The sequence below is a fragment of the Loxodonta africana genome, chromosome 22 (genome assembly GCF_030014295.1).
Source record: "Loxodonta africana isolate mLoxAfr1 chromosome 22, mLoxAfr1.hap2, whole genome shotgun sequence".
Classification (NCBI taxonomy): domain Eukaryota; kingdom Metazoa; phylum Chordata; class Mammalia; order Proboscidea; family Elephantidae; genus Loxodonta; species Loxodonta africana.
In genome coordinates this window covers 61,106,047-61,119,515 of record NC_087363.1, presented here as the reverse complement: position 1 = coordinate 61,119,515, position 13,469 = coordinate 61,106,047, and positions in this window count along the sequence as shown.

The following is a 13,469-nucleotide window of genomic DNA, read 5'->3' as shown; positions in this document are numbered from 1 at the left end:
AAAAATAAGTACTTTTCAACAAATGGTGCTGGCAAAACTGGATGTCCATCTGCAAAAAAAAAAAAAAAAAAATGAAACAAGACCCATACCTCACATCATACACAGAAAAACTAATTCAAAAGGATCAAAGACCTAAGTATAAAACCAAAACCAATACAGCTCATGGAAGAAAAAGTAGGGTCAACTCTAGAAGCCCTAATACACGGCATTAACAGGATACGGACCATAACTACTATACAAACACCAGAAGATAAGCTAGATAACAGGGATCTCCTAAAAATTAAACATTTATGGTCATCAAAAGACTTCACCAAAAGAATAAGAAGAGAACCTACGGACAGGGAAAAAAATTTTGGCTATGACATATACAACAAAGGTCTAATCTCTAAAGTGTATAGAAAAATCCAACACCTCTACAACAAAAAGACAAATAATCCAATTAAATATGGACAAAGGATATGAACAGACACTTCACCAAAGAAGACATTCAGGGGCTAACAGACACTTGAAAAATGCTCCTGATCACTAGCCATTAAAGAAATGCAAATCAAAACTACAATGAGATACCACCTCACTCCGACATTACTGGCACGAATCAAAAAAACAAACAGGAAATAACATATGTTGGAGAGGCACACAGAGATTGGAACTCTTATGTACTGCTGGTGGGAATGCAAAACGGTACAATCATTTTTTAAAACAATATGGCTTTTCCTTAAAAAGCTAGAAGTAGAAATACCATATGATCTAACAATCCCACTCTTAGGAATACATCCGAGAGAAATAAGAGCCTTCACATGGGTAGACATGTCCACACCCACATTCATTGCAGCATTATTCACAATAGCAAAAAGATGGAAACAGACTAAGTGCCCATTAACAGGTAAATGGATAAACTATGGTACATACAGACATTGGAATCTAGGCATCAATAAAGAACAGTGATGAATCTGTGAAACATCTCACAACGTGGATGAATCTGGAGGACTTTATGCTCAGTGAAATTATTCAATCACAAAAGGACAAATACTGTATAAGACAACTATTATAAAAATTCATAGAAAGCTTTACACATAGAAAGAAACAATCTTTGAAGGTTACAAGGGTTGGGAGAGATGGGGAGAGAAAAACACTAACTAGACAATAGGTAAGTGGTAACTTTGGTGAAAGGTAAGATAGTACACAATCCTGGGGAAGTCAACACAACTTGACCAAGGCAAAGTCATAGAAGTTTCATAGATATATCCAAACCCCCTGAGGGACTGAATTACTGGGCTGGGGGCTGCAGGCCATGGTCTGGGGACGCCTGGCTTAATTGGCATAACACAGTTTTTGAAGAAAATGTTCTACATCCTACTTCGGTGAGTAGCATCTGGGGTCTTAAAAGCATGCGAGGAGTATCTAAGACACTCCACTGGTCCCACTCTGTCTGCAGCAGGGAGGAATGAAGATAAAAGGGAAAGATTAGTTCCAAAGGACTAAGGGACCACATCTACCACAGCCTCCACCAGACTAAGAACAGCACAATCAGATGGTGCCCGGTTAGCACCACCGATTGCTCTGACAGGGATCATAACAGAAGGTCCCAGAAAGAGCCGGAGAAAAATGTAGAACAAAATTTTAACTCACAAAAAAGGACCAGACTTACCTGTCTGACAGAGACTGGAGAAATTCTGAGATGGCCTCCAGACGCCCTTTTACCTCAGTACTGAGGTCACTCCTGAGGTTTACCCTTCAGCCAAAGATTAGACAGGCCCATAAAACAAGCGATAACATATGTAGCTCAACCATGTATATGAGACTAAATGGGCACACCAGCCCAGGGGCAAGGATGAGAAGACAGGAGGGGACAGAAAAGCTGGATGAATGGAAATGGGGAACCCAAGGTTGAAAAGGGTGTTTTCATGTTGCAGGGTTGGCAACCAATGTCACAAAACAGTACATGTATTAATTGTTTAATGAGAAACGAATTTGCTCTGTAAACCTTTATCTAAAACAAATAAAAACATAAAATAAAAATAAGTACTTTTCATATAACAGGTCCATGAAAAAGAAGCTACTCTTTCATCTAGGAAACCCTGGTGGCACAGCGGTTAAGTGCTATAGCTGCTTACCAAAGCTCGGCACTTTGAATCTGCCAGGTGCTCCTTGGAAACTCTGTGGGGCAGTTCTACTCTGTCCTATAGGGCCGCTATGAGTCGGAATCAACTGGACAGCAACCAGTTTGGTTTTTTTGGTATAGGGTTGCTATGGATCGGGATTGACTCGATGGCACTGGATTATTTCATCTAGGGCTCAAGTGAAGCAGCATTGATGTGGGCACTTTTCAACATGGTACCTTCTTAAAAATTTTCCTGCAAAATTTTGACCCACCACAATTTTCACATCAGGGACTAATTTTAGAACTTAACCCCTCCTCCATTGCCAGATTCATCTTCAGTATAGAGGACAAGAAAAAACCTGTAGTGTCCTGCAAGCTTTCTTGGATACAGTCTGCAGTGCTGTTGAGGTTTTCAAATTTTGCAAACTGCAGAAACCAACTATAGCTAGGTCATGCTTTTTTATATAATTTTTTTAAAGGTCTTTGTTAGAAGTATTTTATAAAATGAAGGTGTGAAGGCTACAATTTCCTTTAAGTGTGCCTCAAACTGTAAAGAGCTGATAAACCACCTAGTTGTTGTTATTAGATGCCCTCGAGTGGATTTCAACTCACAGAGATCCTGTGTGCAGAGTGGAACTCCTCCTTGGGGTTTTCAAGGCTGTGACTTCTCTGAAGCAGATCCCCAGGCCTCTCTTCCAAGACACCTCTGGTTGTGTTGGAACCGCCAACTTTTTGGCTAGTAGTTGAGCACTTAACCATTAATGTAATTATGGAAAATTGAGTAGCATTTCAATTCTCACCTTATGTAAGGTTACTTTTCTCCTCAAATTATCAGATTACATTTGGCATTGAAGAGAGCTGTTTGGCAAAAACAAAATAACAAAAAAAAACCCCAACTCTTTCCCTTATTAATAATCTTTAGGTATCAGAGATTTTAAACAAATGTACTTAAGACAAGAACAAGACTGTAATGAAAGATTACTGAGAATTGGTTTGCTTTAATGAGATGACTGGGAAAATGTGACACAAAAGAATCGAAGTATGTTTCCCCAAGCTAAAATAATTATAAAATCTGCTTCACCTCTGTAGGGTAATGCTATTCAGCTACACGCATCCCCTCCCTAATAGAGTCAGCTTTGCTCTTCCCTGAAGCATGCTGGGGATGAATTTGGGACAGACTCAGGCAAAGGTACAAGGCCAGGAGTGGCATGACTAGGCCAGCGGCCAAGGCCGAAGAATGCCTTAGCAACAAGAGGGAAAACATCTGGGCCTTGGCGTGAAGTCCCTGGGAACGCTGACTGCCCAAGGATGTAGGAGAAAATGAGGAGCCTTGGTCCCAGCTGGAATGGTATATAAGCTTCATCCCTTGCTAGGTGGTTGTGGAAAATACTCCAGCCGGCCGCCACTGGAGAGCAGCTGCTTGCCCGTGTCAGTAAGTTTCCCTGAACGCATGAATCTGAAAAGGGCTACGTGTCAGTTCTTCAGATTATCTACCAGGACACACAGTGAGGGTTTTTCCTTGCTGGGGCTGTTCCCCGACAACCTCTCAGAAACGAAAAATGATATTTACTTTTTCTTATTTTCGCACATCAAATATTGGTGACATTTTCACTTTCTAATGGGTTTTTTTTGAGGTGTGTTAACTATATTAAGTAATTTTTCTCTTAAAAGTTGTTGTTAGGTATTGTCCAGTCGATTCCAAATCCTAGCGACCCCACATGACAGAGCAGAACTGCCCCACAGGGTTTTCTAGGCTGCAATCTTTACAGAAGCAGATTGCCAGGTCTTTCTCCCGCAGAGCCCACTGGGTCAGCAGGTTCCAACCCTTTGATTAGCTGCTGACCGCTTAACCGTTGTACACCAGAGAGACCTTGCAAAAAATGCAGCTCCTTGTTCAGAGGTCTGGGGTGGGGCCAGGGAATGTGGCTCATGTAACAAGCTCCCAGGTGAGGCTGATGCCTGCCACTGATCCTCTGACAGCAATTTGAGTAGCAAGAATCCAGTGCTGTTATTCCAATGTCACCTTGTCTCTGAGGTTTTCACTTCCCAGTTCCAAATTCCTAAGAGGGGATGTGACTGGCTTAGCTTGGGGTCAGGCCTCCACCCCTGGACCCAACAGCTACACCCAGATCAAGAAATAGCAAAATCACCACCACTAGGATGTGATGAAAAAGCCCCGATGGTGCATTGGTTAAGTACTCAGCTGCTAACTAAAGGGTTGGCAGTTCAAGCCCACTAGCCACTTCTTGGGAAAAAAGACCTGGCAATCTGCTACCATAAAGATTATAGCCTAGGAAACCCTATGGGGCAGTTCTACTTTGTCTTACAGGGTCGCTAGGGCAGGAACTGACGGCACACAACAACAGCGATGAGTTTTACCAGGGGCCTGTAGCTGTGCTGTGTGCATCTTATATACATCATCTCAACATTATTATTATATATTATTTCATTCTTATCACATCAGCTCTTTGAGAAGAGGGGAGGAAACTGAGGCGCAGAGAAGCTGAGTGACTTTCCTGAAGTCTGACTTAGGAGTTAAAATTGGAGCCATTGTTCTCTGTCCTTGTGTATAAAGAATGTGACCCAGTGCTGGACGCACAAGGACACATCAGCTCGGCCCTGAGGTATAAAAACAATAGCTAGGATGTTCTTGGAAAACATCTTTTAGAGAGCCTTTCTTATGAACAAATCATAAACAGAACACACACACACAAAACCTATTGCTGTCCAGTCAATTTTAACTCGTAGCTGTAGGAATTGACCTACAGGACAAAGTAGAACTGCCCCATAGGGTTTCCAAGGAACAGCTGGTGGATTAGAACTGCTTACTTCTTTGATGAGCAGCCTGAACACTCAACCACTGCACCACCAGGGCTCCGACCCTCTCCATAGGCAGGGCAGATTCAAGGGGGCGGAAGAGGATTAGCTGAAAAGGGGAAGGGGAGGGGGAGAGGCCAGAGTCTCGGTCTAGCTCAGTGGTGCTCACGCCTTGCTGCACATTGGTATCACCTGGAGACTTAGAAAAAGAAAGAAATCAATGATTGGTTTTCCCCTAGATGTTCTGATTTAGTTGGTCCAGTCTAGAGCTAGAGCATCGGTATGTCTTTTCTTTGGTGAAGATTTCTAGATGGATGTCACATACATTGTTTTAGCTGAAGTCTCAGGAGTGGATGGGCCTTCTTAATAATTACTATAATATTTTGGGTGTTAATAATTATTTTCATAGCTCCCTTGGGAGAAGAGAACTCACTATAGCAGAGCTTCTCAGACTTTAATGTGCCTATGCATAATGGAAGAGCCATGGTGGCACAATAGTTAAGCACTGGATGGTTAACCCCAAAGGTCCACGGTTCAAACCCACCAGCGGCTCTGCGGAAGAAAAGATCTGGTCCCGTAATTATTAAAAACCACCCAAACCTGTTGCCATCTATTTGATTCTGACTCACTGCCCCATAGGGTTCCCAAGGAGTGGCTGGTGGATTAGAACTGCTGACCTTTAGGTTAGCAGCAGAGCTCTTAACCTCTGGGCCATCCATGAAGATTACAGCCTGGGAAACCCTATAAGGCGGTTCTACTCTGTCACGTGGGATTGATATGCATCCGAATCGACTAGAAGACACACAACAACATACACAAGCTGAAGACCTTGTTCAAATGCAGAACTGGGTTCAGTCAGTCTGGGATGGGCCCGAGACACTGCTTTTCTAACAAGTTCCCCAGTGATGCTGCTGGTCCATGGACCACACTTTGAGTAGCAATGAGCTTGAGCTGGACTTCTCATTATGCATTTGAATCACCAGAGGTGCCTGATAAATTGTGGATCCCCAGGGTTCTTCCCAGAATTTCTGATCCTGTGGGTTTGGGGAGGGTGCCAGGAATCTGCATTTTTAACAGCCACTCATGATGCTGGTGGGCCAAGGAAGTATAATGAGCCCGAAGAAATGCTAGCAATAAAAAGAGGGATAGAGGAAGGGAGAGTGAGAGAGAGAACAATAGAAGGAAAACAAAAACCAGAAAAATATCTGATCAAGATTCTGTCCTCAACAACCCACATTCTAATCCGGTTGAACTATCTTGACTTCGGAGCCATTATCCAGGTAATTTTGAATGAGAATTTATTTCCCCAAATCCTTACCTCAAAGATTTCTGCTGAGTAGTGATTTGTAAAACAGCCTGGGCCTGTTAGTCGGCAATGTTGCCTTATTTCGGAACCTCACAAGCATGTATTTTGGATTCGAGTGATTTTTTTCTTGTTCATTTGGTATCTGTCTTAGTCATCTAGTGCTGGTATAACAGAAATACTACAAGTGGATGGCTTTCACAAAGGGAAATTTGTTTTTTCACAGCCTAGTAGGCTAGAAGTCCAAATTCAGGGCACCAGCTCGTGGGAAAGGCTTTCTCTCTGTGTTGGCTCTGGAGGAAGGTCCTTATCATCAGTCTTCTCCTGGTCTAGGGACTTCTTGACACAGGAACCCTGGGTCCAAAGGACACTCTCTGCTCCCAGTACAGCTTTCTTGGTGGTATGAAGTCCCCCAGTTTCTCTGCTTCCTTCTCTTTTTTTATATCTCAAAAGAAAACAAAAACAAAAACAAAAAAAACCCCACACCCATTGCCATCCAGCTGGTTCTGACTCATAGCAACCCTACAGGACAGAGCAGAATTGCCCCATAGGGTTTCCAAGGAGCACCTGGTGCGTTTGAACTGCCTACCTTTTGTTAGCAGCCATAGCTCTTAACTACTACACCGCCAGGGTTTCCAAAGAGATTGGCTTAAATGGTAGATTAATTTTATAGATTTAGTCTACATAATTTCTGCTAATCCTATCTCATCACATCATAGAGACAGGATTTACAACACATAGGAAATTACATCAGATGACAAAATGGTGGACAATCACACAATACTGGGAATCATGACTTACCCAAATCGGCAGATATTTTTGGGGGACACAATGCAATCCATGACAGTGTCTATATGTACTACCTAATCCCACAAGCACTTGCTGGACCAGGAATTGCTTTGGGACCCTAAAAGGGGCAGATATTTAAAAGATAAAAAAAAAAAAACATAACCCCTGCTTTCTAAGTGCTCATAGTCTAGCAGGGGAGCAGGGAGGGGCACACATGTGCACACACTCACATGTACACACAGCACCAATCCAGAAATAGGGGGAGTGTGTGAAGGAAGCACCCTGGTAAGGGTCTGTTTATCTGGGAGGGAGCTAGGGGAACGCCACTGGGCAAGGGGGGTGTGAATTAGAAACTGAAGGAATTGTTCAAATCTGGCAATTTCCTAGGAATCCATCAAATATGTTTTAATGTTTCACTTTTATATAATTTTAAAAAATTCCTCAATATTTTATCGAGTAGTAGTTAAGTTCAGGCTGTCTCGTTTCCATCTGCAAATACAATGTTATTAGAAGAAATAATTTCCTACAGTATATTCAATTTACTGGGCTCCAAGGGGCTGAGATTTGCTAATGTTTCACGCAGTATGAACAACATGATTACCTGTATTTCGAAGAACGAATCTCACATGTTCTCAATCATTTTCATTGCACTATAGATGGCAGCAAATCATGGGGGCTCAGAATATGGTTCTGCCAAGGAAATAATTGATGTTGCCCAGAGCTGGAGATATCAAAATAACAACAGCCTCAGCATTACACACAACATAGAGCGCCAGAAGCATTTTCTTTATTTTACTTCAACTCAGGCTTATCATTTTTACACCAAAGCATCTTCAGTAAAGGCCAAAACAGGGCTTTGATAAGGTGAGATGACGCTCACGCTGTCCATTTGCCTTTAAGCCTAAGACACAAAGCCAATTTTTAATGTTTTTGGCCCTTGGTACTCCATCAAAGCTATTTACTATTCCTGATCTGTGCTCAGTACAGAAATGCTGGCTTAATCCAGCAGTTACATTCCATTTTGTAACTGCGAGCTCTGCTGATGAAAATTCCTGGTAGCCTTGGTGATAGGGAAGGGGGAGAGTTGCCAGATAAAATTCAGGACACGCACGGGACAAACTCATACTAAAAATTATTTGTTATCGCAAATGCCGATTTAACTGGGCATCCTGTATTTTTATTTGCTAAATCTGGCAACCCTAAGCACAGCACAAATGAGATTGCACCCTGGGGTAGAAAAACTTTAGTCGGAATCACTTTACGAAGGAGAGATGTGAATAACGTGGAAAGGAAAAGGCATGAGCTAAAGAATCATTCCCATCCGGGGAAGATTTTTACTCCTTTGACGTAATTATGTGACTCTGGGCAGGGTATCTGACCAATTCCTGTGGTCTTCCTTTCTCTCATCTGTAAAATGGGCACACAGGACACTTGTCTCATCCGATTGTTTGGACTGAGTACAGCACCAAGCCACATCAAAGCCTGAGGCGAAAGGACAAATCAGCAATGCTGGTCTTTACTTAAAAGTTAGATATTCTCTTCATCATGGATATTTTACATACAGTTTTTATTTTTAAAAGCATTGTATTAAAATATTATTTATCTTGCTAGCTGACATTTCTGGTGTCTCTTACATTTTGTCTGAGCAAGTATGTCATGCCCTAATCCCAGCCTTGGTACAAACCCGACATAGGTTGGCCAGTCAGTGAATGTTAAATGTTGTTAATATTAATGTCTAGATTCTTAAATTCCACCTCCTTGCAGTATCATATTAGAAAAAAATAATAACGACAACTAATATTTGTAGGGGACTATGATGTCCCTGGAAACCCTGGTGGCATAGTGCTTAAGTGCTACAGCGTCTAACCAAAGGGTTGGCAGTTCAAATTCACCAGGTGCTCCTTGGAAACTCTGTGGGGTAGTTCCAGTCTGTCCTATAGGGTCGCTATGAACGTGGAATCAGCTCAACGGCAATGGGTTTTTGTTTTTTTTTAATGCTGTTCCTGGCACTGTGCTAAACTCCTTAAGCACATAATTTTATTGAATCCTTACAATTCTGTGCGATTGTTAAAATTACTTCTATTTTACAGAAGAGTGATAATTTAAGTGACTTCGTCAAAAAGACAGGTAATAAATTGAATTGTTGGGCATTAGAAACTGAGGTTTTTTTTTTTTTTTTTTCCTTCTTTCTGCAAGGCCAATGAAACTTGTTTGTACTCAGTATTTAAATTAGCATTTTTCGGGCCTTCCATCAGAAACCTTCTGCCTGTTATAACACAGGAAGACCGCTAGGTGTCCTCGTTTACCAATTTTACATGCACACGAAGTTTAAACCTGTTACCCACTGCCGGGGAGTGGGTTCCAACTCTTAGCGACCCTGTAGGACAGAGTAGAACTGCCCCACAGGGTTTCCAAGGCCATAATATTTTTTTAAGCAGACTAGCCACATCTTTCTCCTGCTGAGCGGCTGGTGGGTTTGAACCATCCGCCTTTCAGTTAGCAGCCCAGGGCTTAACCAAAGGGCTACTAGGGCTCCTTTACACAAAGATTAGGCCAGAAAAAACTACCTTGTAGGAAAGGTTTGCTCAGGCAAGCTCTTCCGTAAGAGCTTCCACGTAGTCTGTGCTTGCTTACAGACCAGAGTGGGGCTGACCTACGGGGTTCTTCAGTCTGAACAACAGCTCTGTGACCGAGCAGCGCCAACCTCTCCAAGGACGGCCGTGGTATGGCACACAACTTCCATCAGTGGACCTCCAAGAGGTTCTAAAAAATAAAAATAGAAACCAAATCCATTGTTGTTGAGTCTATTCCGACTCATGGTGATCCCATGTGTGTCAGAGCAGAATGTGCTTCATAGGGCTTTCTTCTCCTTTTTTTCTAAATTTTATTTATTTTGTCATTGTTGTTGACAATACACACAGCAAAACATATACCAATTCAACAGTTTCTACAAGTACCATTTAGTGACATTGATTACATTGTTTGAGTTGAACAAGCATGCTCACCCTCCTTTTCTGAGTTCCTCCCCCATTAACATAAATTCATTGCCCCCTAAGGTTCCTATCTAATCTTTTGAGTTGCTGTTGTCAATTTGATTCCTTATAGATATTTTTTTTAAAGGATGTAATTCTCAAGGCAGGCCTTTTTTACTCGTTAAACTACTGTTCGATTTTAAGAAGAATTTAGGGGATATTTTTGGTTAAAGCTTTAAAGATTATCTCAGGGTGATAGCTTCAGAGGTTTATCCACCCTGCATAGCTCCAGAAGGTCTAGAGTCCATGAGAATTTGAAATTCTCTTTTACACTTTCCCCCTCTTGATCAGGATTCTTCTATAGACTCTTTGATGAAATGTTCAGTAATGGTAGTTGGACACCATCTAGTTCTGGTCTCATGGCAAAGGAAGGAGTTGTTCATAGAGGCAATCACCCACACATTCCATATCCTCCTCCTATGTCTGACACTTCTTCCTCTGTTGCTCCAGGTGAATGGAGACCAATTGTTGTGCCTTGGATGGCCACTTGCAAGTCTTTAAGACCCCAGGCACAACCGACATATTACAAGGAGATGAAACATAAGTACTAAACATGTTATTAGACCAATTAATTGGTATATCCCATGAAAAAATGACCCTAAACTTCCAAACCCAGGAAAAAAATCCCATGAGGTGTTTGGTTGCACATAAGCAGCCTCAAAAGCTAATCTTTTTTTTTTTTGTTTTGTTATTGTTATTGTTGCAAACGTATTTATCACACAACTTTTGCCAATTCGACTTTTACAGGTGTGCAACTTATTGACAGCAATTACGGTAATCGACTGTGTAGCCCTACCTTCAGTCATTGTGATTTTTCCAATGCCATTAACCCCTCTTTTCCCCTTTTCTCCTGCCCCTGGTAACAACTAATAAACTTTGGTCTATATGTTTGACTTTTCTTGTCTTTTTATATAAGTGAGATCATACAATATTTGTCCATTTGTGATTGGCTTGTTTTGCTCAGCATAATGTCTTCAAGCTCCATTCATACTGTAGCATGTATCAAGACTTCATTTCTCCTACTGGCCGAGTAGTATTCCATTGTACCACATTTCGTTTGTCCATTCATCTGTTGATGGGCATTTAGGTTGTTTCCACCTTTTGACTATGGTGAATAATGCTGCAGTGAACACTGGTTTATGAGTCTCTTTTTGAGTCTCTGCTTTCAAGTCTTATGAGTATAAACCTAGGGGTGGAATTGCTGCGTCACACAGTCGTTCTATTTTTAGTTTTTTGAGGAACTGCCATGCTGTTTTCCACAATGGCTCTACCATTTTGCATTCATACCAGCAATGGGTGAGGGTCTCAATTTCCCTACATCCTTTCCAACATTTATTATTTTCTGTTTTTTTTTTTTTTTTTTTAAATCTTAGTCATCCTAGTGGGGATGAAATGGTATCTCACTGTGGTTTTGACTTGCATCTCTCTGATGGCTAATAATGCTGAGCATCTTTCCCTGTGTCTGGTGGCCACTTAAATGTCCTCTTTGTGAAATGTCTACTCAAGTCCTTTGCCCATTTTATGATTTGGTTGTTTGTCTTTTTGTTGTCAAGTTGTTGAGGTTTTATATATATTTTGATTATGAGATCCATGTTGGATATATTGTTTCCAAAGATATTCTCTCAGTTGGCAGCTTGTCTTTTCACTTTTGGTGAACAAAAGTTCTTAATTTTTGTGAGGTCCATTTATTTATTTTGGTGTTCGTGCTTCTATTATTATATTAGATAATCCATTTCCTGGAGTTGTCAAATTAGGCTGTTGATTTGAGATCTTTTTTTTTATGTAGGCATTTACTCCTATAGATTTCCCTCTGAGTACTGCCTTTGCTGCATCCTGTAAGTTTTGGTTCGTTGTGCTTTCATTTTCATTTGACTCCAAGAAATTTGTGATTTCTGTTTTGCTGCCCTCCTTGACCCACTGGCAGTTGAATAGCGTGTTGTTTAATTTCCATATGTTTGTGTATTTTCCAGGTTTTTTTTTTTTTTTCCTGTTATTGATTTCTGGTTCACTCCATTGTGGTCACAGAAAATACTTTGTATGATTTCAATATTTTTAAATTAATCGGAAGTTCCTTTGCAACCTAACATGTGATCTCTCATGGAGAATGATCCGTGTGTACAGGAGTAGAATGTACATTGTAGTGTTGTTGGGTGGAATGTTCTATGTATGTCCATTAAGTCTAGTGGCTTTATAGCATCATTCAGGTTCTCTATTTCCCTGCTGATCTTCTTTCTAGATGTATTGAAAGTGATATATGGAAGTCCCCAACTATTAGTGTGGTGCTATCTATTTCTCCCTCCAATTTTATTGGTATTTATATATTTATGTTGGGAGCATGTTTTAGTCATCTAGTGCTGCTATAACAGAAACACCATGATGGCTTTAACAAAGAGAAATTTGTTTTTTCACAGTCTAGTAGTTTACAAGTCCAAAATTCGGGGTGTTGGCTCCAGGGGAAGGCTTTCACTCTCTGTTGGCTCTGGAGGAAAGTCCTTGTCCTCAATCTTCCCCTGGTCAAGCAGCTTCTCAGGTGCAGGTACCCCGTGTCCAAAGAACACACTCTGCTCCCGGTGCTGCTTTCTTGGTGGTATGAGGTCCCTGACTCTCTGCTTGCTTCCCTTTCCTTGAGAGATAAAAGGTGGTGCTGGCCATACCCCAAGGAAACTCCCTTTACACTAGATCTGAGGTGGCCTGAGTAAGGGTGGTGTTACAATCCCACCCTAATCCTCTTAGCATAAAATTACAATCACAAAATGGAGGACAGTCACACAATACTGGGAATCATGGCCTAATCAAGTTGACACATATTTTTGGGGGGACACAATTCAATCCATGAAAGAGCATATATATTCATGATTGATTAATTGATCCTTTTATCACTATATAACGTCCATTTTTATCTCTTCTGACAGGTTTTGTCTTAAAGTCTATTTTGTTTGATATTAAGATTGCCAACCCAGCTCTCTTTTGCTTATTATTTGCAAGGAATATTTTTTTCCATCCTTTCACTTTCAACCTAATTGTGTCCTTGTGTCTAAGGTGTGTCTCTTGTAAATAGCATATAGTTGGGTCATGGTTTTTATTTTATTTATCCATTCTGCTACTTTCTGCCTTTTGATCAGAGCATTTAGTCCATTTTCATTCAGTGTAATTACTGATAAGAAATTACTTACTTCTGCCATTTTTTAAATTTGTTTCTCTGTTTCTTAAGGCTTCTTTGTCTTTGTCCTTTTTTAATGTTCGCTTTTGTGTTCTGTTGGTTTATTGCAGTGAGCCATTTTGGTTCCCTTCTCCTTTCTTTTTGTGCATGTTTTTTAGATTTTTTTTAGTGGTTACCATGAATATTACATTTAACAGCTTGTATTTATAAGATTCTAGGGTAAGTTGGTACCAACTTAATTCAGTAACATTCAAGAAATTCTTTATC